The sequence below is a fragment of the Apis cerana genome, linkage group LG5 (genome assembly GCF_029169275.1).
Source record: "Apis cerana isolate GH-2021 linkage group LG5, AcerK_1.0, whole genome shotgun sequence".
Lineage (NCBI taxonomy): Eukaryota > Metazoa > Arthropoda > Insecta > Hymenoptera > Apidae > Apis > Apis cerana.
The window spans coordinates 7,794,321-7,820,785 of record NC_083856.1 but is presented as its reverse complement, the minus strand read 5'-3'; the positions used below and the strand labels follow the sequence as shown (position 1 = coordinate 7,820,785).

At 49.1% G+C, this 26,465-nt stretch overlaps 1 protein-coding gene across 8 annotated transcripts in view; it reads right to left on the bottom strand.

Moving 5' to 3' along the window:
- Positions 1 to 26,465, bottom strand: part of LOC107994307 (homeobox protein homothorax) — a 483,716-nt gene that overhangs the window by 207,449 nt on the left and 249,802 nt on the right. The gene's annotated exons all lie outside the window — the stretch shown is intronic.

Below are 26,465 nucleotides of genomic sequence, written 5' to 3'. Positions count from 1 at the left end.
TATGGACACTTTATCAATGTTCCGGTGGCCGGTATCTTCGGTCCTGATCGTGCACCGGAACTCACGGAAGATCCCTCCACGTCCGTTTTCATCCCGATCTAAAAAGCGCCGCGGGATTTTTAACGATGGCCGTTCTTTCGCAAACACCCGGGCGGGGGTTGGAAAAGAATCCAGCTCAACTCGCGTATCTTCGCCGGCATTAATTACTTTCGTGGCAGAAAGGATCCGGGGCGATATCACGCCGCTGCAACGACGATACTGACTGCGCCACCCCACCGCCTAACCCCCCCTTTCCACCGCTACCACCACCACCACCTCCACCATCGACCTCCTACTATCACTAGTCTTCTTTCAGCCCGATTTCTCCGTTTCTCTCCGGACCGGGATGCAATTTACCGAATTGTTTTTAAATCCCTCGGGCGGCACGACGGCGGAACAGGAGGAAAGCGCGCCCGAAGAAAAAAGAAATAAGAAAAAGAAGGAAGGAAAAGGCAGACTGGGCGCTGGAAGAGGAGGAGGAGGGGGAGGAGGTTGAGAAGGAGGTGGTGGAACGAAGTTGGCGGCAGCCATGGCGTCAGCTGTTTTGTCCGGGAGGCGCGCCCCCCCGCTTTCTTTATGTTTCTTTGCCCGGAAGCCCCGTTCCGATATCGCCCCCGATACACCGCTTGCGCCCGTTCTCCTTACTTCAATACCTATACACATACACACGATTTATATATATAGCTCGAACAGGAAGAAACGCGCTTACAGTGTGTATTTTCCTTTTGCGAAGTAGAAAATAGCGCGAACCGATTTTTCTGGAAAAATATCGGTTGAAAATACATATCGGGATAACGCGCAGTGTCCGAGGCCAATTCGTGATCAGCCGTTTCTCGACAATAAATTTTATATCGATGGCAAGTTATACCACGCGAGGAAATTACCGGGCAACGGTTGGATTCCGCAATATCCATTATTACGTGTCGCGACATTTGGGAAACTTTATAAAATGTATGTATGGATTCGAAAGAAAGGAAAACGATCGTTTTGGAAATTATATATATATATATAGTCAGAGGCGTCTGTGTCTCGCGAACAAGCGTGTACAAGTACACGTCATATGACTGACACAGTGCGTTAAGTCGCGCGTCGGCTATCAGCGAAGCGACACGACAGGTGCGCGTCGATAACAGTGCCGACAATAATTGCAAATCGTAGCTTGGTCACCATGCCCCGTCGTGTCGATCAAGATCCGAATAATATGGTACGGCCAAAGCGGTAACGTTTCCATTACGCAACGGGCGATAAACGGTCGCGTTAACCGACCGATCCCTTCCAACGTAGACGCCGACCAATCGTATATATATTCAGACTCCTATCCACGGAAGCAGAAACATCACGTCGGATCTATCTGGTACGACAGTGGAGTCGAAAATGGGAAACAATAGACACACGGTATCGTATTATTAATTCTTTCTCGTATCGGCCATTCTTCCGCTAATCTTTAGCCCGAATTTCGCCCAAATCGAAATCAAGAGCCTTTTCTTCGATGTGACAACCTGGATCGCGTTTTGAACGCGAAAAAACACGAGCCTTAAGCTTCGGGAGAACGTTGGATGATCGTTGTGCCGGTGTTGCGAAGGGTGGAGAGGTGGCGAGGGGAAGACGAAGAGGGGCAAGGCTGGGTAACAGTAACGACGTCGACAGGGTTGCGCGGAGGGAAACCCCCGTTGGAGTCTCCTCCGGCAGCGAAGAGGGATGGAAACGGGAATACGATTGGTTTGTGAGGGTCGCCATTCACGGGGGTCGCCGGTACCGTTTGGAGTCTGCGCTCTTCCTTGATCCTGAGAGAAGCATTTCGCTCGCTTTCAGCCGAGAGACACGAAAGGAAAGTGGACGGGGGAGGTGAAACACGGAGGAGGTGGAAGATTCTCTCTTCGAAACCTATGGAGCAAGGAGAGAGAGGGAGAGACTGGGAAACAAGGGTGAGAAAAGGAAGATGGAAGACGAGGGAGGCAGAGGAGGCTCTTGGAGGACCAACCGGCGCAGCTTGACGGACGTCGCGACGCCCTACGTCACCTTTATCGCCGACGCCCTTCTCCGTCACTTTCTTATTCCTTTCCGTACCCTCTAAACGGCTAAAAGAAGCGATACTGTGCGTGCTTTTCTTTCTTTTTTTCTTTTTTTTTTTTGCGTCCCCTGGATTTCCCCTGGAAGTAAAGTTTCGATTCGTTTCTTCCTCGAACGTTTTGCACGTTTCGAATCGAGTATCGAGTATACATATGGGAATGAAAGAATGGAAATACGTGTATATATATATATATATATCCACGTACGTAGAGAAAGAAAGGATAGAGAATTGGAGAGAAGTGTCTCTTGATACTTTGTAGCCCGGAATCGCGATCAAAAGAGCGATGTACGAATTCTTTTACTGCCTCGTTATTCCAGCAAGGACTTCCCTTAGCTCGGTCATGCTCTGTGCAGAGGGTCCGCGCCGTGACGCTACACTCAGGACGTTATTTACGACGTCGTTCCGCCGCTAATGTTTCAGTTGAGCTAGGTCGGGAATGATAGTCGATATGTTTATGACGATCCCGATCGGACGTACGATTCCCGGCACATTACCGGAATCGGGCCGTTGATCGAAGAAAGGAAGAGAAAATCTTGCATCTCGTCATTTCATATTCCTCGAATCATCGGGATGATCGCGAAAATTGCGCAAATTCTGCTCCCGCAGGAAAAGAACGGAAGAAAAAAATAATGTAAATAAGCCGCGTTTCCGTTTCTATTTACGGTCCCGCGAAATTACTAAGTTGAGTTTCCCTTCGTACACGACACGGACGAGAAAGAAAAGAGGAGGAGAGGGGGGGCGAGGAAGAAGAATCACGAAGTTGAAATTATATGCAGACACGAGTTGATTGCCCCGAGACCCTCGTTTAATTAACCATCGCTCTCGCTCCACCCTTCGCAGTCGACACAACAAAGAGGAACACAACATCGAATCTCGAGGCAGAGGCCGACGGAACTCTCACGGGGTTCCACGCGATTCGGCTGGCCGAAAACAGGCAGGAATTATTTCGAGTTGGTCACGTGATCGTATCGACTTCGGCATTGTTTTCGCGTGGCCTGCAATTACGGCGGGGAGTTACGAGGCAGCGGGTGGCGAGCTGGCCCCCGTCGGCTCCGAGCGAGAACAAGAAACGAGGCGAGGAGAGGAGGGACCGAGAGGCGACAGGTGGGGAGGAGAAGGCGGCGGCAACTCGGCTGGCTCGGTGTATTTAAATTTAAATATAATGCAAATCGACCGAGATAAGATGAATAATAATTGTAACAGCAGGGGTGGGGGCGGAGGCGAAGAACGGGACGAGGAAAGAATCTTCGTCCTCGATAAGAGAACGAAGCCAGCGAGGCAACCTTGCAATTTACCAAGTGTGTTTCGCTTTTCGCATCGACGCGAATTTTTATATCTCTCTCGCCAACGATTCGTGACTTCGCGCAACGACGCCACGCTACGTTTTCCTTTTCTTCCCTTTCCATTCCCCTTCCCCTCCCCCTGACGATTTAATAATGAATCCGTTGGTCAGCGCGACTCGTTGTTTTACCTCGTGTTCATTGATCGACCGCCTCGCATTTATCATTCATCGTGTTTCCACCGTAGCTTTACCCCGTGGTATACCATCATTAGACGCAGTTGGCTTTCTTCGCATCGCGTACGGGCAACGCGTACACCCCTCCGCCGGTGTAACGTTACAATGTAACGCCGATTGGCTCGAGGCGAAGTTTCACCGCAAAGTTACGACAGTAATGAACAATCGATAGTTAGCGCTCCCCCCTCGCGCGCGCGCGCGGTCTGGCTAACTATAAACAGGTGGCAAGAATTGGAGCAGGGGCTCCAAGTTTAATGCGCGGCGCAACTCCGTCCGTCGCGAGCAGTTCTGACAGTTTTGACGAACTTGCGCCAGTTGCTCGCGACTACGTTCCGAGGGAGAGTTGCCGCGAAAGATGTGTCCCGATACCGATGGGAGGGAAAAGTTTCTAGGAGTGGAAGAACTGCTTCGAACGTGTAAAACTTTTAACCGCTACCGGCGCGTATAGTCGTCCAGATTCGCGGACATTAATAGTTCCGGGAAACGATCTTGAAACTTGGCGATGCGATCGATAATATAACCGTAATAAACAGAAGAGACGGCGATCGATTCTATTTTCTGAAAATTTCTCTAATTTTAAGAAAATTTATCGATACGACGATCAACATTCAACTTTTCCGAAAGGAAGTAACGATTCTCTCCGTTGCTTCGACCCTGATCGGTTAAATATCTCGAAAAAATTCGATCGAAAATTCCGCTCCATTTTTAATAGTAATAATAATAATATTTCGTAGAAAATTGGAAGATTGGGTAGAAATTCGGCCCGTGTCTCGGCCGAAACAACGATCGTTTCCCGTTTCACGATAGAATTGGAGAAATAATGCACGTGCCGGGTTCGTTACCGGGATAATTAAAACATTAAGGAATCCGAATGCGAGCGTGGAAAGATGGAAGGCAGCCGATAATCGAATTAAAGACAGTTACGATTCTTCGAGCGCAATTCCCTACAAGGCACCAAATTAATTCCCCGATCGAGATTAAAATCTCCCCGTAGTCGACGTTGCGTATCGGGGAGGCGCAGGTACGCGTCGCTTCTTTCCCGGCCAGAAAAACGAAAGCGGCCGCTTGCCTCGAAAAGCGGCACGACTCGCTCGAGACGGGTTCGTTAAGCATCCGCCTCGTGCACGACGTATGTACGCAAGTACGTACGTCGCTCACGCGAGAATGCGAACGAGGGTGGTGGCTTTGGTCGTGGTCGTGTTCGACGAGCCACTCCATCTGGCTCTCGATACGGCGCGTTCGAGAGAAAGAAGGAAAGAAGCATCGAGAGAGAGAGAGAGAGAGAGAACCGCATCGAAGCGCTTTGGATGCACACATCTAAAAACGCGGCTCGATATTATTCCACCGCGGAATATCTCCATTCGACCCGGCGGCTCGGCCGGCAAAAAGGTGAAATACGAAGAGCAGCGAGCGGAGAAGCGGAGGGAGGGAGGGAGGAGGAGTTGGAAAGAGAGAAGAGAAAAACGAGCGGGGAGAAAAGAGAGGCGGCGGAGCGCGCGCGCCGTCACGGGGACCACGGCGCAACAACAATGCGGCCCGGAGTGAACGGTAGATACGTAGATATCCGATTAATTCCCATTGAATGTCTTTATTGTATTTAATACCGCGAGCTGTGGGTATACGCGCGAGGAGGTGGGTGCCGCTCCGTTCCGCCCAAGGAGCGGAGCAACGACGAAGGAGGCGAAGACGAGGAAGGGACGAAGGGGAGAGAGAGAGAGAGCCAGGGAAGGACGAAGGAGAAGGAGGAGGAGATAAGAGGGAAGGTTGTGAGGCACGAGGTTCGGTACGAAGGCAGATATGGTACCGGCCATATACAATACACGTGACCGTGCACTGAATAGCAGCGCGGTGCACACGGTTGCGTCGGCAGGTATCTCGCGCACGTGAGGACTGCGCTCGTGTACTGCGTCCGTCTCCACGGGAGGAGGAGGAGGGGAGCCGGGCTCCCTCGACGACGAACGGAGTTACATGTATATTTATAATATAATCGCGGATACCGATCTCGGCGGAGAAACGAAAAACTCAGCCCCAAGGACGTAAGAGAGGGCGAGAGAATCGCCGCGGAATAGGAACGAAGAAACCGCGAATCGAAGCGTGGTTTTCTTTCTGCAGATGGGAACGGAAGGGAAGGGAAGGGAAGGGAAACGGGCTTCCTGCTCTTTTCCACGATGCCACTGCACAAGTTTATTTTTTTCCTCCTTTTTTTCTTTTTTGCCAGTCGATGTCCAGACTAGGTGAGAAGCGGCTGCTTCCCGTCGCGAATTCCTTTCCGAAGCGCTCGCACGTCAGACCTGTCGAGAGGGCGACGCGTTAATTACTACCGAGACGAGCCTCCACCGCCGTTGAACGCCTGTTAGCTTCGTGGCTCGCGTGATTCTGCGCTATTTTTCACTCGCGTGTCGGCCACGGACAAATTTTTATCGGCCGATCATCGAGCGAATTCCGTTTCCCGATTCCGACAGGTTCAAGCTTGGGCGCAGAGAAATGGTTTTTATTACTCGATCCACTCTACGATATACTCTGTTCGTTACACGAGAGGATACGAGACTCGAAAACGATACCGCGTGACGAACGAAGACGATCCTCGCTTCTTTGTCGGGAAATTCGGCGAGAATTTCAAAAGATCGCCGGATCTGGAGCAGCGTCGCGTCGCGATAGGACAGTTTTGCGGACGTATATAGATTTCAGTCGGCTCGGGAGAGCGAGCAACCGGCAAAGCGACGGAAAGAGAGAGAGAGAGAGAGAGTTCAGGGTCGAGGCATACAGGTGGTCCATAACATAACAGTCACTGCGTTTTATCCGGCAGTAAACCGGCGGCAGGCGCTCCGGCTCTATGATTTAATACCCCGAACCCTTCCCTCCCCGCCGCCACCCGCGCATCCCTTACGACCGCCCCCTCCTCCGTTGACTACCGGCAGCCTCTACCGCCGCCCGTCGTCTCCTCTCGTTTCTCTCCGCTTTCGCCCCCTCTCTTCCTCGCCCTGTCTCCCTCCCTCCCTCCCTCTCTCTCTCTCTCTCTCTCCCTCCCTCTCTCTCTGAAAATCCCTTCTCCTCGGAATTGCACCCGCGTGCTTGCACTAACCCAGTGCCGCGGAATGGCATTATCAGCCGGATGTTTCTATGACCGTGCAAGGGTCAAACGAGGAAAGGGTTTGAAGGACGCATTAATTTCGTGGCCGACGTGAGCGTCACGTCGGTGAAATCACAAACACTGTCGAGGGGAGGGGAGGGGGAGTTAATGATCGGTGACGTGGAAGAGGGGCGCGAGGTGGTCGCGTCGATGACGACGAAGCCGACGCTTGCGGGCGATCGTTTCGATCGTTTCGTTTCGATGGCAAAACGATACGGGAAATACGGATATTTAAAAGAAAGAAAGGAAAAGAGGAGGTGGCAGGGAGTTTAGAGGCGGCGTGTACGGGATTCCGTCGAATGTACAGATCTCGTGACAGATTACGGCGATAATCAGCATTCGTGACGAGTTACCACTCCCACGCTGTCCGACTTAATTACCCTATTAGTCGTACGCGTGTCACGCGTACAAAAAGGGAGAAAAGAAAAAGGAAAAAGGAAACGTGTGGCGTATAACATGAAGCGATCGTATCGTAAATCAAAAGCGATCGAAATACGGATACGGAAGGAATGGAATTTCGAAGATCAACGGATGTCGATTTACTTCCGGGAACGAGGGGTGGCGGAAACGGGGTGAGCGGCGGAGACGAGCGGCAGAGACGTTCCCAAGTTGGTAAGCCGCATAACTCGAAGCTCGGCCGCCGCAGAAGCTCCGTAACTCTGTTAATTCATATCTGGAAAGTTGGCCGTCGCTGGGAGGAAGAAGAACGGCGGTGGAAGGAAGAGGGCTCTGTTCGACGGGGTTGTCGGTGGGTGGAAGATGGAGGCGGATGGGTGAGTGGTCGGGCCGACTGGGTGGGCGGAAAGGGGGAAAGAGAGGGCTGAGTTAGCCGGCACGGCCGCCTGGGGGTGGTGGTTGAAGGCAGAGGAAACCGGTGGGGGAGGAGGGGGCGGGGGTGTGAGGGTTGGTTTCCTTGCCTGGCATCGAGGAATCGATACGCCGGTGGGAGCTCAGCGCCACCAACGCCTCCGACGCCCTACGTCATTGCACCTCGACGACCGAACGAACCTCTCTTCCCCATCCTCCACCTTCTTCTTCCCTCCATCCGGTCAAACTTTTACACCTCGAGTCGGCTACGAGGAATCGCGAGCCACCAGCCCATCGTCAAGCCCCTCCCCCGAGTTTTCATCGCTCGAATATTCCCTTCGATCTCGTTGCCGTTGCCTCGTCGATCGAACGAGGCTCGGATAGATATACTTGGATCGGTAAATTGCTCGGTCGAAGATGTAACTCGGTAAGCGGTGAGTGGAACACGACCGTGAGAAACGAACACGAACACACGAACGGGGGATGAGAATTGCTACGCGGCTGGAAACGGTTTAAAGCGGACACCGCATTAAGAACGCTCGATCGAGCAAGAGGATCTAGGTAGAATTCCAAGTGGGACACGTAGAACGTATCGTGGAAATTCTATTGATATCGTAGACATTCCGCTTCTGCCAATTCTCTCGATCGTAATCTCGTAATCGTGGAGAGCGCGAAAGGTCTTGATATTCAAATCATGCCACGTCCAAAGGATCTTATATATCCCTCGTCCTCGACGCAATCTCGTGATTAATTCATTCAGGTTTATGCATCGCCGTTTGGCGATGACGGAAAGGCGCATTTGCCGCAACGTAGCTGGCGCGCGTTTAATTTTAAAATGCATCGGCTACGACGGATTCGTTTCGATCCGTGGCATAACTATTTATATATATATATGTGTGTATATATATAAATACAACTCGAGAAGAAAGTGGAGAATGGAAGCGAAAGTGGAGAGGGAGGCTAAAGAGACATCGAAATGACACGGCGAGCTTAACTTCTGTCGCTTCTCGATGCTAATGCTGCATCCGTAAGCACGTTGAACGTCAGGAGGCTGGGAAAAGTTGATGTCCCCTGCGGATTCCGCGACCGCGCCTTTGCTGCTTATTCAAATCGTGCCTCCCCTGCTTCCCTCGTCTGGAATGTACTCTCGTGTAAAAGCACGCGCAAACGTTCATGCCTGTCATGTATATTTTTTTTCCTCCTCCCTTCCGTTTTATTTATACCGCCTTTTTTCTCTTTTTTCCCTTTTTTTTTACCACCCCTCCTCCTCTCGTTCGTTCTTTTAATCGGACATTAATGACGCGAAGATTAATGTTTTAAAAAACGGGCGCGCAAACACATAAACAGAACAGTTATTTATAACGCGATAGCCGGCCATTATAAATAGCGAATATATCCCGATACAGCTTAATCGGCGTTAAATAAATTCGAGATCAAAATCGATGCTTGTTGCTCAAAATTTGTTTTTCGAGCGGGAGGGGGCGGGGTCGGGCGGAACCGAGCATACATTCGGGTATAATTGCCCGAAAGTACTGATTTATCGTGTCGACCGTACTGACAGGGTATCAGCGATTTATTTGCCTACTTTTATTGGATCGATCGCAATGTCTACCGTTAATTAGAAACTACTACACATATTGCGGAATCGAGCCGCGCGAATCGACACACGCACGCGCGCGCGGCCAATGCGTATTAATTAACGCGCGGCCGACGCGCGATTTAATTTCGTTTTGTTCGCAAACCGATCGGGGCGCAACCGATCCCGCGGATTAACCGGCTATTTCGACGAATTCCATTCCCGGCCCGAGCGCGAAAATCACGTCGACGCGTCGAAGAAAAGGAAAAAAAGCCGATCGGAATTCCCCTGATCGTACCACCTCCGTGCAACGTCCTGTATTCGAATCGCGTCGCCATTAACGATTCGAAGATGAAAAAAATCGCGGCGAAAAATCTGAACTAACGACGGCGTTCGGGTTAACGCTCCTCTCGCTCGAAGGAGGCTAACGATCGATCGCAATCGGATGGAAGAGAAAGAGTAGGTAGGTCGGACGGGTCCGGCGTCCAACGGAACGGAGAAAGAGGAGGAGAATCGTTGCTCTCCGCGCGACACGGGTTCTCGATTGAGCGTTGTAAAAATAATGGGGACGTGGCGGTGCACGTGGAACCGTTAGCTAAATGGCATGTAATAGCAAAAGGCTCACCCCGCAATACCGTTCCCGTGCTCGTGACTGGTAAACAACGTCCAATCGCTAATTAATACCGTGTTTTCCGTCGTAATTTGCGACGTTCGACCAACCTGACATTACCGTGGTCGCATCACGACTCTATTCCTCGCTACGACTCCTCCGTAATAACAAGCATCGAGAGAGCCTGCGAAACAACAACCGAGGAAACTTTTCAGTAAACACACGTCATTACGGTTAACCGGCTGTTGTACGAGGAACGAGTACGAGGAAATGTGGTGGAAAACTTGGGAGGAACGGTGGATTTCGGATCGAGTCGAGATCGTTCGACGAAGAATTAATAGAACGATCAACGCCGGCTAGTCTCCGGATCGCTTTTCGCCGATGAATCATCCGTCCACCAGGGATATAACTGGTGCGGATTCGATCTAATGTTCCGGTCGCGTGACCCGCGATTTCATTATATCAGCCACTCGAGCTCCTTCACGTCCTCGTCGTTCATATCCCGTAACCGGGAGTCTCGTGTTTCTCTCGTTTCTTAACGCCAATTGTTGCATTCTTGCGCGTCGAGCGCGGCTTGGTCGCCATCGTTAAACGTTCAACGGCTAATACGCAGGAAAAATATTTGTTTCGAAACGATTGCACGATTCTTCGCGCCAATTTTTCCTCAAATCAATTTTTAATCAAGAAACACGGAAAAACACGATCCTCAAATCCTTGATCCAAAAAACTTACGATACTGGAATACCAGATTGTCAGAAGGATCGGCAACACTTACCTGAAACAAACGAAATAAGATGCGAAATTAGTCGTAAACATAGGCTAATTAATACAAAGCATTAGACAAACAATAATCTTTAATTCAACTTTAATTCGCGAATACAATTCGAGGGGGAAAAAAGATCGAAGAACGAATAAATGATCTCGCGAGCTATCTCCCTCCTTGCGCACTCGGTGTCGAAGGGTGACTCTCTCTCTCTCTTTCTCCCTCCCTCCCTCTCTCCCTCTCTCTCTCTCTCTCTCACTCGCGCGATTCGATCGTGTGCGCGCACAGTCGGCGACATACATCATCGTGCGACTAATTTCCGCGATAAATATTTTACGGACGGCCATTACGCGGGGGCCGCGTGTTCGTGCGATATAAACTATGGATGACTATGGCGGGATGTAAACGTGGGGTGGGGATAGGGGTAGGTTTCCAGGGGGTGGAACCGAAAGGTTTGACGCCCGTAAAATTCGCGGGAACGCCATGATGCAATTCGGCCGCACCGTTTTACTCATTAAAATCTGTTTGTCCGCGAGATAGCGGGCCGTGGACGCTTTCAACCATCCCGCGGTCGTGCACGCAGGCTGTGTGCCACGTCGGTGCGCGGGCGGGTAGGGGAGGGCAGGGGAGGGGGATGGAACACCCGCGGATGGTGGCGCGCCCTCTTCGACGAGAGCCTCCCGCGGGAGCAACGTTAACGCGATAGTCGTGTATCCTCGACGAAAAATTGCCTTTCCGCGAAGGGGTGTCGATATCGAATCGGGAGAGCTTTGTGCATACATAGCCGCATCTTTGCGTCGCGTCGCGTCGGTTTAATGCGTCCGTTTCTACCCGATTGGGAACGAAATCCATTGGGGGGAGGGACGTATTGACGCGTCATACGAAGTTCCATTTTTTCGATCGAGCTGATCTTGGGGAGAATGAGAAGATGGAGAGAAACAAATTTTTTGTTTCGGCAATTTTCGAAGGTTATAATATTTCGCGATGTATTTTGTCTACAACGTAGAATTTGCTGTACCACCTGATTTATTATTCACGCGTGTTCGTGTTCTTGCAGTTCGGGGAGGGAAAGGGAATCTCGTATTTTTCTCTTTTTTTCGTAGGCAAACGTTTCAAGACCAGAAGCGGCAACCGCATGCAACACGTGTCTACTATAAGGCGCATAACCACCCGGTACCTTCACCGAATGCGCTTAATTTACGCGTTACCCTGACTTTTCTCCCACGAAATTTCCACCGATGATCCCCGATGCCCGATTCGACACAGGGTGTCTCGATATCGGACGATTTCACACGCCGTCTCTACCGTCGCAGCCCAAAAAAAAAGAGAAAAAGAGAAAAGAAAAAAAGAAAAAGAAACGGGGGAAAAAGAGCATCCCTTACGTCCCTAACTGTCGTTAGGTTTCCGCTTAAAAGGAGCCACTATTCCCGGGAAGATTACCGCGACGAGCGCGTAGACCATTCAGCTGCTCCATTCCCGGAGAAGCAGGTGGTGGTCTCTTGGACTATATGTGTCTGGCTGCGTTTCACTTAACAAGAAGACGAAAAAACGGTGGACGCGAGGGCGTGGCGAGGACGGAGGAGCATTGTCGCGCGGCGCGACTCGGTTTCACGAGGAACATTGATTCGATATGCGGAGAGTGGCCTCTCTCTCTCTCTCTCTCTCTTTCTCTCTCTTTCGCTCTCTCTTTGCCCCGTTTATACAATCGTCGTCTCGTTGGTATTGTATCTCTCATTGTTGGCGGCCGACGGGACCGTAATGGCGTCGTTGCCGTTGCCACGCGGCCAGATTACGCGCCGCTAATTACGTGGCAACGCACTCGATGCCCGAGCAACATCTGCTTGAATCAAGGCTAACTGTTGATGCCGAACAATGCCTCTTAGAAACGTTGGCAACGCTAGCCAGGCGGCCAGATTGAATAAGATATGGTATTGTTGGGCCGGCCACGTTAAACGATGCAGCAGCGACCGACCGTGCCGCGTTACCCGGCCCATTGTTTAAACGGCATCGCCGTTTTCTGCCCTCGTGGCACTAGCCCCCTCCCCCTCCCCACCCCCTCGCGATGCGCACCAGGGTATTTTGATTTATTTCATTGGTCAGTAAGCGTGCAGGTTATTCCAAGGTTCCGCTCGATAAATATTCATTACCGCAAAATTTCCCGATCCCGAAGTAATTGGACTTGAATTACACAGCTGCACCGCATAAATTAGCCCGCGCGGGCGGGTGGTTTAAAAATAATAAATAATTAAACGGGGATTTTCATTTTCGCGCGAGGGAAAGGGCCGATCCCGAATTTTTAATCAATTCATTTCTCGTATAACAAGGATAATAAGGAGGGGGTGTGGAGGAAACGATGTGTCGTGATTTCAATTGACTTTTCTATGATTATTTCTCCTCTACGTTGAAAGACGTCGATCTGAAAAAGGCGTTGATGCGAAAAAGAAAGAAAGAAAGAAAGAAAAAAAAGAAAGTCGCAACGTGGCGTGACAGAAAGCGTGTGGAGGTCGATGCGGAGAAACATTGGAATGCGTTTTCCGTTCCCATCGTGGTCGAAAAAATCGTGGCCACTGGTGGTGAGGGAAGAGAATGGCGCCAGAAAGAAATGAGCGCAATTGGATAAAACGGTAATTGAGTTCTTATCGCGCTTGTCACGGACAATTGGCCGGCAAAACTTCTTCCTCTGTGCTTTTCCTCTCTGCCTGCTAGCGAAACCGGGATATTGTTAACGAGGTCGCCATCGTTTGTCTCCACCTGCGCCCGTTAATTACTTTCCCAAGACACGAGAGGAATCCAGCGTCGTTTCGAGGCGAGAATAATCCGGCATCGTGCACTATATCGAGAAAATCGTGCGTTATATCGATACCTTTGCCTCGATAACCTCGATTATCACGACCCTTGATAAAACAGAATCGACCGAGAGATCGAAATTTCAATTTGAGGAGGGAAGAGAGGAAAAAGAAGACGAGGCGCCATTACGGATCGCCATCGATCAACCTCCCACGGAACAAATAACGATCGTAGTGACGAACAACCGGAGTGGAAACGTTCGTCACTCACCCTCTTCACCCTCAACAAACTCCGCCTCCTCGATTATTCCAATACGCGAAGGCGGTCGATCGACGATCGACGCCGCGGGGACGACTGAACTTGACTTGGAAACAGGAAACCGTGCTCGGATTCGTGTCACGGCCTGGCCGCAGTCAAGGAACAGTCCTTGAACAGTCCGGCGTTGCAACGCGTGAAAGTTGCTACGCCGATCACCGCGAAACGAACTCTCTCGCCCGCGACGTGGACGACGACGACGGCGACGACGATCTCGTGGACAATCGAGGCGAACGCCGGCCACGCAACGCAAGGGAGAGGCATGACTAACGTGTAGTGGTGCTGAACGATAATTGGCTTTATTAATTTGTTCACGCACGCGCCATTCGGTAATTGGGTATCCGGCTTACTTTTTTTTCCGCGGCACAATTTATCGCGACGCTAATTTTAATTGATACTACTCGCTTATCGCGACCTATTAAGAAGGGTAATTAACGGCGATAATCGAAGCGAGAGTAAGCCCGATATTAAACCTGGGATATGGCGCAAAAAGTCGAGCAACGACGATATATAATATATATAAGTCGATTGATCGAGGAGGGAAACGAGTTCCAGTGGTTGTCGATGGCGGCGGGGATGGAGGAAGATGAAACGATATTAAATATGGGCTGCGCCACGGGGGAAGAAGCCACCCGCAGGTGCGAGTCTGGGGCTTCTTCCCTCGGCTGGTTCGGTTGGTAAAGCAGGGATTACCCGCGCTAAGAGGCCGAGCGGGGCTTCGCGCCTCATCGTCTGGAAAATGGCTTACTGCTTACATTTACCATTTACCCGACCCCACTGTCGCCCCTGTACGTTGGATACGTTGCACGCGTGAGCAAATCGCCTCTTTCAATGTACACTTCCACGAACCGTGCGTTTTTTATTTCGAGTTGTATGATGATGGAATCATTCACACGGATGATGAAAGTAAAGTTGAACGTAATCACGATTCGTATCTAATTAACGCGATTCATCAATTATTTCCCACGAGGATTCTTGATAAAATTACACCCCTTATCAGCAAGATACGAAATACCTTCGAGGGTTAAAACGAATAAGGAGTTGATTTATATATACGTTTTGAAGAAAGGATTGGACTTGTTCATAACGGAAGGCAGTCCACGAATTCATGTCAACCAAAGAGAGGTAGTAACCATTACTGTGCGTGCTTGATAAAGCTCCTCCTTAAATTTGCCACACGCCACCTCCGGTGTGCTCTTTCCCGTGAAAATTTCCCTCCTCGCCAGGGAAATTCGATTGCACAATCGAGCGAGAAAATTAATTCGTCGTGGACCGGTGGCGTTCGAGCCGTGGCCTTTAATTCGACGTGACTCGCCTTCGAAATCGGGATTCCTGACACCCTCCAGAAACCGGCTGCGAATCCGGCGAACGGCGCTACAGAAATTACCCGAGGATATTAAAACGCAAATGAGATTTTAGCGAGGACAAAAGCGGTCCGACCGCAGACAGAGTTAAATTGCTGCTCGTCCTGAGAGACCGCACGCTTCCGTAAGAACGCACGCTTCCCAGCCTGATCTACACGCGTACAATGAATCAACCGTTAATGCTATCACCGTGGAAAGTTGTTCAGTCTTCGTCACGAAGAAAAGGAAAAAAAAAAGAATCTTAGAGCCTAGCTTAGCTCCAGATTACAGCAACATTAATATCTCTGCAATTAGAATCTCTGTATAAATAAGGTGAGAAAACAGCGAAGACTACGGAGGAAGGAATAGCCGGATGATAATCGGATCGGTATCGTGACTGCGTGCTTCGTTTCGAAAGAGAGAGAGAAATGAGAAATCTTTGCATTTTTTGTTTCTAGAATCCTTGGTTACACATTTTTTTTCCTCGATATAAATATAAAATTGCGCAAATCACTTGTCGAAAAGCTGAGCAGATCTTGAGTTCCTCGAAAAAAGGACCGCGCAACGCCTCCACGTGGCGTCGATTGTACCCGATGCGCGGGCACAGGAAGATCGAGATTAATATTCATCGACCGATGAAATTAAGCATCGCGTGGTTAAGGACACGTGTTCCTCGCGTTCGTGAAAGCGGAGAGATCCGACTCCACCCCCTGCCGATTCGGCGGTGTCGGGTGTCCTGAAATCTATATGACCTTCGCCAACCCACCCCCTAAACTCATTTTGGCCGTATCGCGTTTCGCGTGTTCTCGACTCACGGCACGCTCTTTTTTTCTCTCTCCCTCCCTCTTTCGCGGTATCAAACCTCGTCGATTCCATTACGATCGTCGTTTTATATTCACGTATAAATTCTGTCCACTCGAATCGTCGAAATTGAAACCTGAACGCGAAGGGAAGTGGAAGAAGAAGGACACATTCCTCGTGAAATCGCTTGCGAGGAATCGGAGCATTTCTCCGTCGAGGAAGATCGATTTCGTTGAAATCGTCAATCTCTTCGTTTCGGCAGAGGTCGAAATCACGATCCCTTTCCCCTGCGGAGGAGGTTGATCACATAGCATAGGTGGATCGTGCGGGCTCCGCGATAATATGTAAATATTCCGTTATCTCCTTTGCCGCGGCCCTACGAAGTTTCCCAGCCGGGAGCGGCGATTATTCGAAGCGCGTAGTAACTCGTGCAATTACGCGGCTTACGACAAATCGATAGCTTTTAATTACGTTCCGGGGATATTTACGAGCGGAGCTCGGAGCGCGACCCCTGCCGAGGCTCCTTGCGCACCCTCGCGTGGCCGATGGTCGATCCGTAGCACCCGCAGAATTCGCGATTTTCTCTCTTCTTTTTCTTCGACGAATCGATCCACATCTTCGCAAAATTATCCATATAATTCCACCTTCGATTTCGGTAATTTTAACGATTCATTATCAATCTTGGAGATTGAACAATTGGTGGAAAATTTAAAATTTCGCATCCCTTCATCCAAAAATTTTGAAGGATCCAATTGAGAATCGTTTGTTCGATATTCAGATCGATTCAGTCTCGAGGATCACGAATGTACAAATCAAAAGTCGAACGATCTCGAAAAAATGTTGCGGATATAAGGGGGTTAACGACTGACTGATGAGAAATAACTGAGGAGAAATGTTTTCGTTAACTTTCCTCGCATTCTACCAGCTCGTTACGAACCGCTTCGTGTCTGGCTATTAATAATTTGCTTATCTGATTTCGCCAACGTTGCGTGCCTCCTGCACAACTCTTGTACAGCAGGTGCTTGTCCCGAGCCTTTTACGGCGTGTAGGGTCCCTCGCTCTATTTTTATCAAATCTCTAAATCCCCTTATCTTACCAAAAAAAAAAAAAAAAAGAAAGAAAATAATCGATTCCGATTATGGTAAATCTCATTCCAAGGTTTTCTCGCGTCGTTAAAAAAATTCAAACTTCCTTTAAGTCTTTCAACAGCCCGTCCCCTTCTCCTCCCGTGAGATCGACTCCCCGACTCCTCGTCCACCATTCGAAAGCATTCCCGACTGAGTCGATTAAAAATATATCTGACCCAGATAATACGCCGTTGTTCCATCGACCGATATATCCGCCATATTTTATCGGGCCGATCTACGGTTTTCTTCGAGCAAAGAGGCCGGCGTGATTACGATGCGTATATAGGGAGGAGGGAGGGAAGAAGAGGAGGAGGAGCGGAGGAGATACGGTAGCGGAGTTCGTCGGTCGGAAGCTGCTCCTTTCTCCCCAGAATTGCGGAGTAAAAAGAGGAAGAAGGAGCCGAGGAAAATGATTAGTTATTAAAATGCCGATAATTATATATAATCAAGTGGCTGGGAGTGTCCTACGCATACGCTTACCGCGGTTGCAACGGGTAAACGTTGCAGGAGCTTCTTCTCCTCCTCCTCCTTTTATTTTCTCCGTCCTATCCTTTCTCAACTCCCTTGGCCGGCAGGTCTCCTTGCCTATAGGTATGGGTACAGGTATAGGTGGTTGCCGCGAACCTGGAGAGAGCGACGAGGAGCAAGAAACGCGATAGACGGAGAGGCGTACGAACCGAGGCATACGCGCGCATTATATATAAAAAGCCCCTAATAACTGTTATCCACGATCTCGGAGCCGGGGCGTAGAGCGGGAGTAGAAGTCGAGGCAGAGAAGTAGAAGTCGCTACTCTAGTGGGCGGACCACTGGGTAGGGTAATGGTTCTGACGACGAGTCAAAAAGGAAGAAGAGCGACGGTCGATTCATCGGCCCAGTTGCCGAAATATTGAAAAAAATCGAAAACCCTCCGTTTTCGATAAAATATATATGCTCGAGAAAGAAACAAAGACGAATAAAGAGAGACTTCTTTTTCTCTCTCTCTTTCTCTCCATTGGAAAAATGAGAGTGTCTGGACGATGTTAAAAAAAAAAAAAGGAGAAGGACGCAAATTCAAAATTGCGAGGATGGATAATGGAATTGAGAAGAGGCGGACGACACGGCGGGATGGAAGCTGGAAGCTGGAATCGGTGGAAAGGTTAAATGCGTGACTCCCTCGGCGGATCGTGTAAGGTTAATGCACACCGTGGAACGAATTAGCGGTGCAAATCGGTGCCGTCTAAATCAGTAGCCGAGATCGGAATTAACGCCATATTTCACGGCCGGTCGGGATTATTCGCGGTACCGAGAGCCGGCCACGGGTACGCACACCGAGAGGCGAGCTAGTTCCTCGATAAGTTCATTCGGTCGAACGGTTGATAAGCCACGTGGTCAGAATACATTATAGACGCAGTTTCTGTTTGCGCGTATGTGTGTGCGACCGTGTATGTGTGCATTAATGCGCGTCGCGCGCGCTTACCTATGCCGCCACGAAATTATTAAAGCGGATCATTTTAGATGCCATATTCGGTGTCGTTTCGCGCTACGGTTCTCTCTATCGATATCTTTTAAATATTTTCATCGAGATATCGTGTATATATATATATTTATTCTTTAAACAATTTCTAATTTATTAAGACTTCACAAGCCGATTTCGTTATTCGACTGGGAATAAAAATGGGAAGAAATTTATAGGATTTTAGAAATTCGAATGAGACGAGAAAGATTAAAAAAAAGAAGAATTTGAGAATGTTGCGCGATGATCGCATCGAATTTGACGAAGAGAGGCGGAATGGAGGCGAGCAGATGCACCCACGAATTCTGAATGGAGGGGCGGCGAGGAACCGCGTCAATGAGCCGCGGCCATCAAACTGGTCAGGCACGTATCGCTACCACGCCGGGCCCCGTGGGTGATTTACAACGTGTCACGCGACGAGAGTTGAACGGCGCGGGGTCAAACGAGGTTGGAGCTGCGCACCGATGCCCGTTTACGTCCCTCGACAACGAAATTATGCGTCGGAAACGGCCCCTCCGAGCCGTTTTGCCTTTGCCCCCATCCTTGTACCTCCTCCGCGACGAATTTTTGTATGCACACAATGCGAAAATCCGTGGAGGAGGCCGTGACCCAATGGAACTACCAGTGTTTGTGGGAGGTGGTCCCAGACATCCTTTCCCATCGAATTAACCAGTAACGCGAGGATTTCAAGGTGCGCGCACTGGTCTGCAGCCACTGGAAAATGGCGCAACGCTTTAATTTGCACATTCTTGGAAATCTTATTCGCAAAGCATCGCCTTTGTTCCACGCGAGGGAAAAGGAGAAAAAGAGAGATAGAGACATTAATCTGGCATTTACACGCTCGCTCGATTCGATTCCACGAGTTACGTGTCTTATTTAAATTTCTACGCTGCATAACGATGCAGCGAATTTCGATCAAAATGGCGGAATATACTCTGAATTAGAATATCAAGAATATTTCCTAGTAAAAAATGTCTCTGGAATTTCGATTATATTGTTTCGTTCGTTTCTTCTTTTATTTTTTTTTTTTTTTTTTCTATTCGCAAAGAATTTGTCGCTCGCAGCGATGAAACAAGGAACTCGTCGACGAATGGATTAACGCAATAAGCTGGTACCCGGAACAAGTCTAGGCAAGAGAGATCGATCAGTAGGAGAGGTAATGATCATTGGAATCGGCAAGAAGATCTCGCGATTACGCGACTCGGAGGGAGTTGAATTTATTGCCGGTGATCTCGAGCAACAACGCGATTTATTCTCCTCTGCATGCTCCATTCTTGTGCACGGTGATGTCATTCTGCGAATTGGGCAGCCTCGTATCAAGGACGGATAAACCACCACTGGTTTTTTTCCACTAGCTTTTGTCACGGTGCCGCGAATTCGGCACATCGCGTTACAATGACCTTCGAATCGCGCGACCGTGAAAAAAAGAATGGACTAGATTCGACATGGCGCTGCGTTACGCTCCCCATAGCGTGTATCGTTTCGAAATTTGCTTTGTACGTACAGTGAACCGAATAACTCGAATCTGAATAGAAAGTTAAAAAAGACTTGCAGTGCTATTAAAAAAAAAAAAGAAAAAAGGAAAGAGAGAATGAAAGAAAGAACGTATTCTTTCTTTCTTTCTTTCCTTCTTTTTTTCCTTTTCCTCGCATCTGTTGTAATCGTTATTCGCGACTGATTCGAATTAGCCGCGTCGCAAATTGGATAATTAATGCGCAGAAGCTAAAATGGCGCGCAATTTTAAATGTACAATTTTAAACGATAAACGATTAACACCAGAGGTTTATACTTAACGCATCATAAACATATCGCGACGAGAAATTGAAGAATAGATTCCGCGAGGAGATTTACAATTTCCGAGTTAATTAACATCGAAAGGATTTTTTTTTTTTTTCACGATAGCGATCTTCGAACACGCGTTCCTCGCCGTGCTTCTCCCCGCGACAACAATCGATCCACTCATCTAACCTTGAATCGCCATCGGTTTGAATAAACAGTTAAACACAGTTAAACGGCATAACTCCTGACCGATCATCCGCGAGCCGTTCATCTGCGGCGATCATCCACCATTCCGATTGCTCATTGCGCAATCCTCTTGTTGTTAATCGCGAACTCACACGCGCGTACGAGTAATACCGTGCCGGATATACGATTCGCGAGAAAACGCGATATCATTCGATTCGATTATGGAAAGAAGATCGAGGAGTATCGAAAATTAAGCTGAACAACAACAATTTCCAGGAACTCGAAATTGATCGATTGGGACAATCGTCGAGCAAAGGGATGACAGATGACGAGCCTACAGTTTTTTTCCATTTTAATCCTCCTTCGTACCATTCGATTAGTCGAATAATTATCGAATGTATATCTGAATCCTCTCGATTCTACTCGCGATATCTGCTCGCTCGATAACGCTCCACTTTCACCGCGGCCTCATATCCGCGTGCTATATTCCTATATTCTTTGGGACCCGCATTCTTCCAGCCTCTCCTTCCCTGTTTCCACGAGGATCTGGTCTCGAGACGTTCCGTCGGTCGCGCGAGCCAAAGCCGATGCTGACGTACCGGCCTGGAGAGAACGAGTCGAAAAGAAGAAAAATAAAGACGGTAAGAAAAGAGAGGTACAGGAAGAGAAGGAGGAGGAGGAGGAAGAGCACGGCTCGGGGAAGAAAGAGGAAGAGAGAGAGTGGCGGGGAGGGAGGGCGGGGGAGAGAGAGATTGTGCCAAGATAGGCCGCCTGCCGCCGTCAAAACTGGTAGGCCTTGAAGAATTATGCGAACTATTCTTGCCAGTTTGTCCGCCGAGAATTTACGAACGGAGCGTTGACGCGCTGCTAGCCGCAGCCATCCAAAGCCTGGGCGTGATCGAGGTAGGGGGGAGATCCGTTTAGATCTCTCTCTCTCTCTCTCTTTCTCTCACTCTCTCTCTTTCTCCACCTCAGACTTATTCGGACGGATCCAACCCTCGATCCAGCCGTCCATTCACGGGAGAAACGAGAAGAAGGTTGAAAATTATATCGGCGCTGTCGCGATTTAATTCGAGGAGCGAGCTCGATGGCCGATGAACGGTAGTCGTCGACGCGCGACCGACGTCGTTAAGATTCGAACACGGCCCGACGACGGTGTCGGGATGATCTCGGGGTTGGGAGAACAGGTTCGTTTCGGTTCTCGCTTCTCTCCTCTCCTCTCCTCTCCTCTCCTCGAGCCTCGATTATCGGCGGGGGATCAATTAATTTCCAAGGGTATTAGCGACGGTTAACGCGGCCCGTTATTGAAACGGAATATAACACAACATGGACGTGTAATCGTTAACTTTTAACACGGAGATAGCGGGTTTAAACGGATGCAAATCGGTGGAGCCGATTGGAGCAGCATCGAGAATAACGGAATAACGGAATTAAAATAAATCCCCCCGTTATTACTCCGCGGTCACAGCGGCGACTCGATAAGAATCGGTTACGAGCTTTCTCTTCTTCCGCCTCTCCCAGGATCTCCCATCGTCCTTCTGCTCGCGACAGGACTCGATGCACTCGCTCCTCGCTGCGCCTCGAATTGCGCAACGCGCTCCAACGGAATACGTGTCTCTCCTCTCGTCCTTCTCCTCCTCCTCTTTCTCTTCCTCCTCCAGCCGTGTTCGGCCGCGTGCTTCCGACTCGCTCGTGCATCATCTCGTGACTCGCCGTCCCTTTCGCGGTCCCGATCCGGATAACGAAGAGATCAGGCAGCGTCACGCTGCGCTGGAGGGTTCGCGCGTTCACCTGTCGCTCCTTCGATTTGCATCGAGCGTTGCGTGAACGTTTTACGTGCGCGCGGGAGAAAAATGGCGCGGGAGAGACCTTGACGGTGCGGAGAACGGGTGACGTCGCCGACTACGAGCCGCGGATAACCGAGCGTCCCTCTCGGTTCCGGCTCGTGCAACGGTTCGTGATTCGCGATTGCCTGTTGATGGCCGCCACCGGCTTTCACTCGAAATCGATTTTATCCGCGTCCACGAACAATTTCGATCTTGGAAGTTGGAAAGGGGAGAGGAGAAAGGAACGAAGGAAAAGGAAAATTGTTGATCGCGTATTCGTTCGTCCGACCATATTTTTTCCATTCTACTACGGGACTCGGGAGATTGTGAGAAAGGATTCTCTAGGATCACGTTTCTGGTTTTTGGATCGTAGAAGGGCAATTTACGGCGGAGAGATGAAAGAATCCGGGGAATCTTTGGATTTGGAGCAAAGAAGCGGAGAAACGCTCGCGGATGCGAGGCACGGGAGTCGCTAAAACGTCGTCCGAGGAGGATCGGAACCGTGCAACGCCGCCACGTGAATTCTAAAGCGTCGCCTCCGCCTTCCCTCCACCCTCGGGATAGTTTTCTAAATGCATCGGCCGCGAGGCGCACGAAACTCGCCAGATGTCCAGAGACCCGGAGAGAGGAGGCTCGCCGCAACGGGAATTCCGAATGAAATTTTCGATAGCGGGCGGAATTCGAATTGAAGCGACCTTGGCCGTTGCATCCAATTATGGGTGAAATCCGCGGTCTGAATTTCCTTAAATCGTCGCCGATTTCGGATGCAGCGTACGAAGTTCAACGACGATGACGACCAGAGTCGCATTCTAAATTTTAGGATACGAAGCGAACGAAACTGTGCGACCGCCTGTTCTTAGACAGAGAGAGAGAGAGAGAAAGGAAGAGAGAATGGAGTGTCTCGAGAAATCCACGTGAATTTCCAAGGAATGTCTTTCGATCTTAATTTCGCTCGTGTTATCTCGTACGAGTGGACGGGAAATTATACGAAAGTTGAAGATATCGATTCGATTGGTCTCTCGAGCGAACATACTTCCTGGAGAAGAATTCGCTCGCCAGGAATATTGGGTCAATAAGTTGCACCTAAAACGTGTCTGGTGATAAATCATCCTCGGTGCATCTAAGAAATTTTCCTATCGTCGATGCGTATAAATCATAGAAACTTACATAGATTCTTACAATTAAATCTTATTAATATTAAGGAAAATTTAAACCGTTATAATTCCAATTAAAATATTAAAATTTTGCTGTTTAAAATGCTTTTCGATTTATCTCGATACATAACATCTGATCTCATCGCGTGAAAAAAAATAAAATTTTTAATCGTCGCTGATTTATTTCGAAATGCAGTCAACTCGCGATCGAAGAAACAATGAATAGACGAGTAATCGCGGAATTATTCATAATCTTTGAAACTAAAAAAAACACTCAACTTAAATAAAGAAACTTTAATTAGATTTTCTCTAATTTTGAGTGAGTTGTATATATATATATATTTTTTAATGTCAAAGTTTCACGTGAATACATTCGTAAGTTCGTAATTCAATTATTTCGTCTAATCTCTTTTCTTGATTCTCTGAAATTATTATGTTGAGAAAAAATGGCGTTACGATACGGTAAATAATAGATCGGGTACAGGGCCTGAACACTGTAAACATTTGTGGGGGATCGGTTCGTTACCGTATCGCGAAAAGGCGACGACGTTCGTTATACCCAGGCAACTTTAAACGATTATCTCTCTCGCCGCGCCAACGTCGCGTCATCCAGCAACATATGCCGCACGCGTATGAATCGCGCATTATGCTCAACGGGTCCCGGCTGTTGAATGACAGCGAGAGCAGCTTTCGAGACTGGTTATTATATTATTTACGATTTATCATCAAGCCTAATATATCGCTATCTCCATACCTCACGTCGTCATTGTAACTGCGAACGCGTCGTTTGTTCGCGCTTCGAGATCCCACGCGATTAAAACCCTTCCTCCCCCACCCCCCTTTCGATTCACCTCCTCGATACCTTCCTCCTCCAATCTTACCATCCTATACTCGTTTCGTAATTTTCTATCGTCCTATCCCGTTACCCGCTCCCCTCCCCTTCTCCTCTTCCCTAATGAGTACACACAGACCTCGAATACACACACACATATATATATATAATTAAAGAGGAGAGATCGACACAGAGAAAGAGAAAGAGGATTACACGAATCGAGGCCGATTCCTCGCGAACGTCCGCGAATGGCCGACGTTCCCTGCTTTTTTTTCCATTCCTTGGTCTCCTCCTTCGCCTTCCTGTCTCGCGTGAGAGACCTCGAGACAGTGGATCGTGTCCGGTGCAATTATCCCCCTTTCGGCCCGTTGGCGGGGCCGTTCCGTTCCCCTCTGGCCGGTTCTCCGGCAAGCTGTTTTCAAGAGACGGGCGAAAGAACGGGCGAGAGGCCGAGTTGTTGGCTCGCCTATCGGAACAGGGCAAGAGACGCGCGCGCGCCACGGACGCGCGGCCACATTCCCTATTCCTCGCGCGGACGGCCATCGACAAAGCGAAACGGCTCATGAAATATTACACGGTGAGAATTTACGCGTACGTGCGGCCTTCCCTTTGATCGCAACCCGGGGAAATCGTCCGTTCCGCTCCCGAGGGGGAACGTGGACCGTACGATGCAACCACGTCCACGTCCGCTCCGCGTATCGATTCGCCAATTTCTCCTCCTTCCTCCTCCTCCTCCTCCTCTTCCTTTTTTATTCCATTTTATTCCATCGTCGTCGCGTGCTCCCTTTCGTTCGTCTCTCCCATCCTGCTCCCCGCGATTTTCGCGCCCCTCCCTCCCTCTCTCTCTTTCGTGGCTACGATCATACCTTATGTACGGCACGCCACCGTCATCCGCAGGGCGGACACTCGTTCGTTTGGTATTCGACGCTGACCACTCGCCACTTTCGTGCGGATCCGTGCGCTTCCCTCGTTCCAACCGCTCGGTACGGTTGTATACGCGCGCGCGTGTGTGTGTGCGTGGTCCACGGATACGAGGAGAGAATTCGCTCTCTCGCCTCGATCCTGCCGGCTGGGATCTACGTACGTACGTACGTACGTGCCGTGCACAGAGGAAAATGTTTTTACGGGACCGCCGAGGGCCTCGGACCTCGCCGGTTGTATTAAGTTTGCGTCGATGGCGGGCTGCGGGGCTCGCGTGCGTCGAATTGGGTAATTGCGCTGGAACTTTGTCTCATAGATCGTTGCCCGTTGTTGAGGAGAAATTACCCGTTTTAAATCTTTGATAAAGCGCGATGCTTTATTTACTCGCGCCAGAGAAAGGCGCCAGCTACGCGCGTATAGAAGATTGTTTCAGGAGATATTACGATATTGATTTACGAGACGATGAATGGAAGGCATCGATCGACCGTTATCGGGATAACCGGTTTGCTTTTTGAAAGATTAAGCATCAATCAAACATCTCGGTATCCGATATAAAATATCGCGAAAATATCGCGGCTATATACTCGAGCTTCCTTCCCTCGAATGATTTATGCGATTACAATATCATTGGAATTGGAAGAAGTTCGTCCAACAACTTTTATCCACTTGTAACCGTGAAAAGGATTACGGGTTTCACGGGATAGATACGAATTAGAGAAGTACGAACGTTTCGTGAAGGGGTTGATGATTATTCGATTCTTTCAGTGATTTCAACGTGGAGTATGAGGATATTGTCGAGTGTATTGGAATACATAAGTAAATAGTCGCGCGAAATTACGTTTTTAGTTAGTTATCGTTTCGGGATCGAATTTGCCTCCTCCAACCCCTCCTCCACTTCCCCCTCTCCCGCCTCTATAAGTATAATTTATAGGAATTTGAACGGGTCGACCGAATCGATCGTAACTCAAACGTTTACGACCGCCCCGTCCGATTCCTAGTCGCTCCGCGTAGCTATAAATTTTTCCCGCCATCCGATCGCTTGTTTATTTAACCGGCCGATCGCAAATCTCGAAATTAGCGGATTCATTAGCGCGCTCTTCCTATATACCCCCTTCAACTTTGTGGTATAATATAGAAAAGAATCACGTCCGTTTTCGTAAATCTTATTATATATAATATATTATATATATTATATTACATAATATAAATATCCAAAATATTTTCACGTCGTTCGATTTTTTCGATTATTCGAAGTCGTTCGAATCTGTTACGCAGACACAGATAACCCAGTTATCGATTAGATTAAAAGAAAAAAAAGAAATAAGAAATTTCAAGATGACTTTAACAACTCCCTCCCCTTCGATCTTGCCTTTTACTTGTCCAACTTCG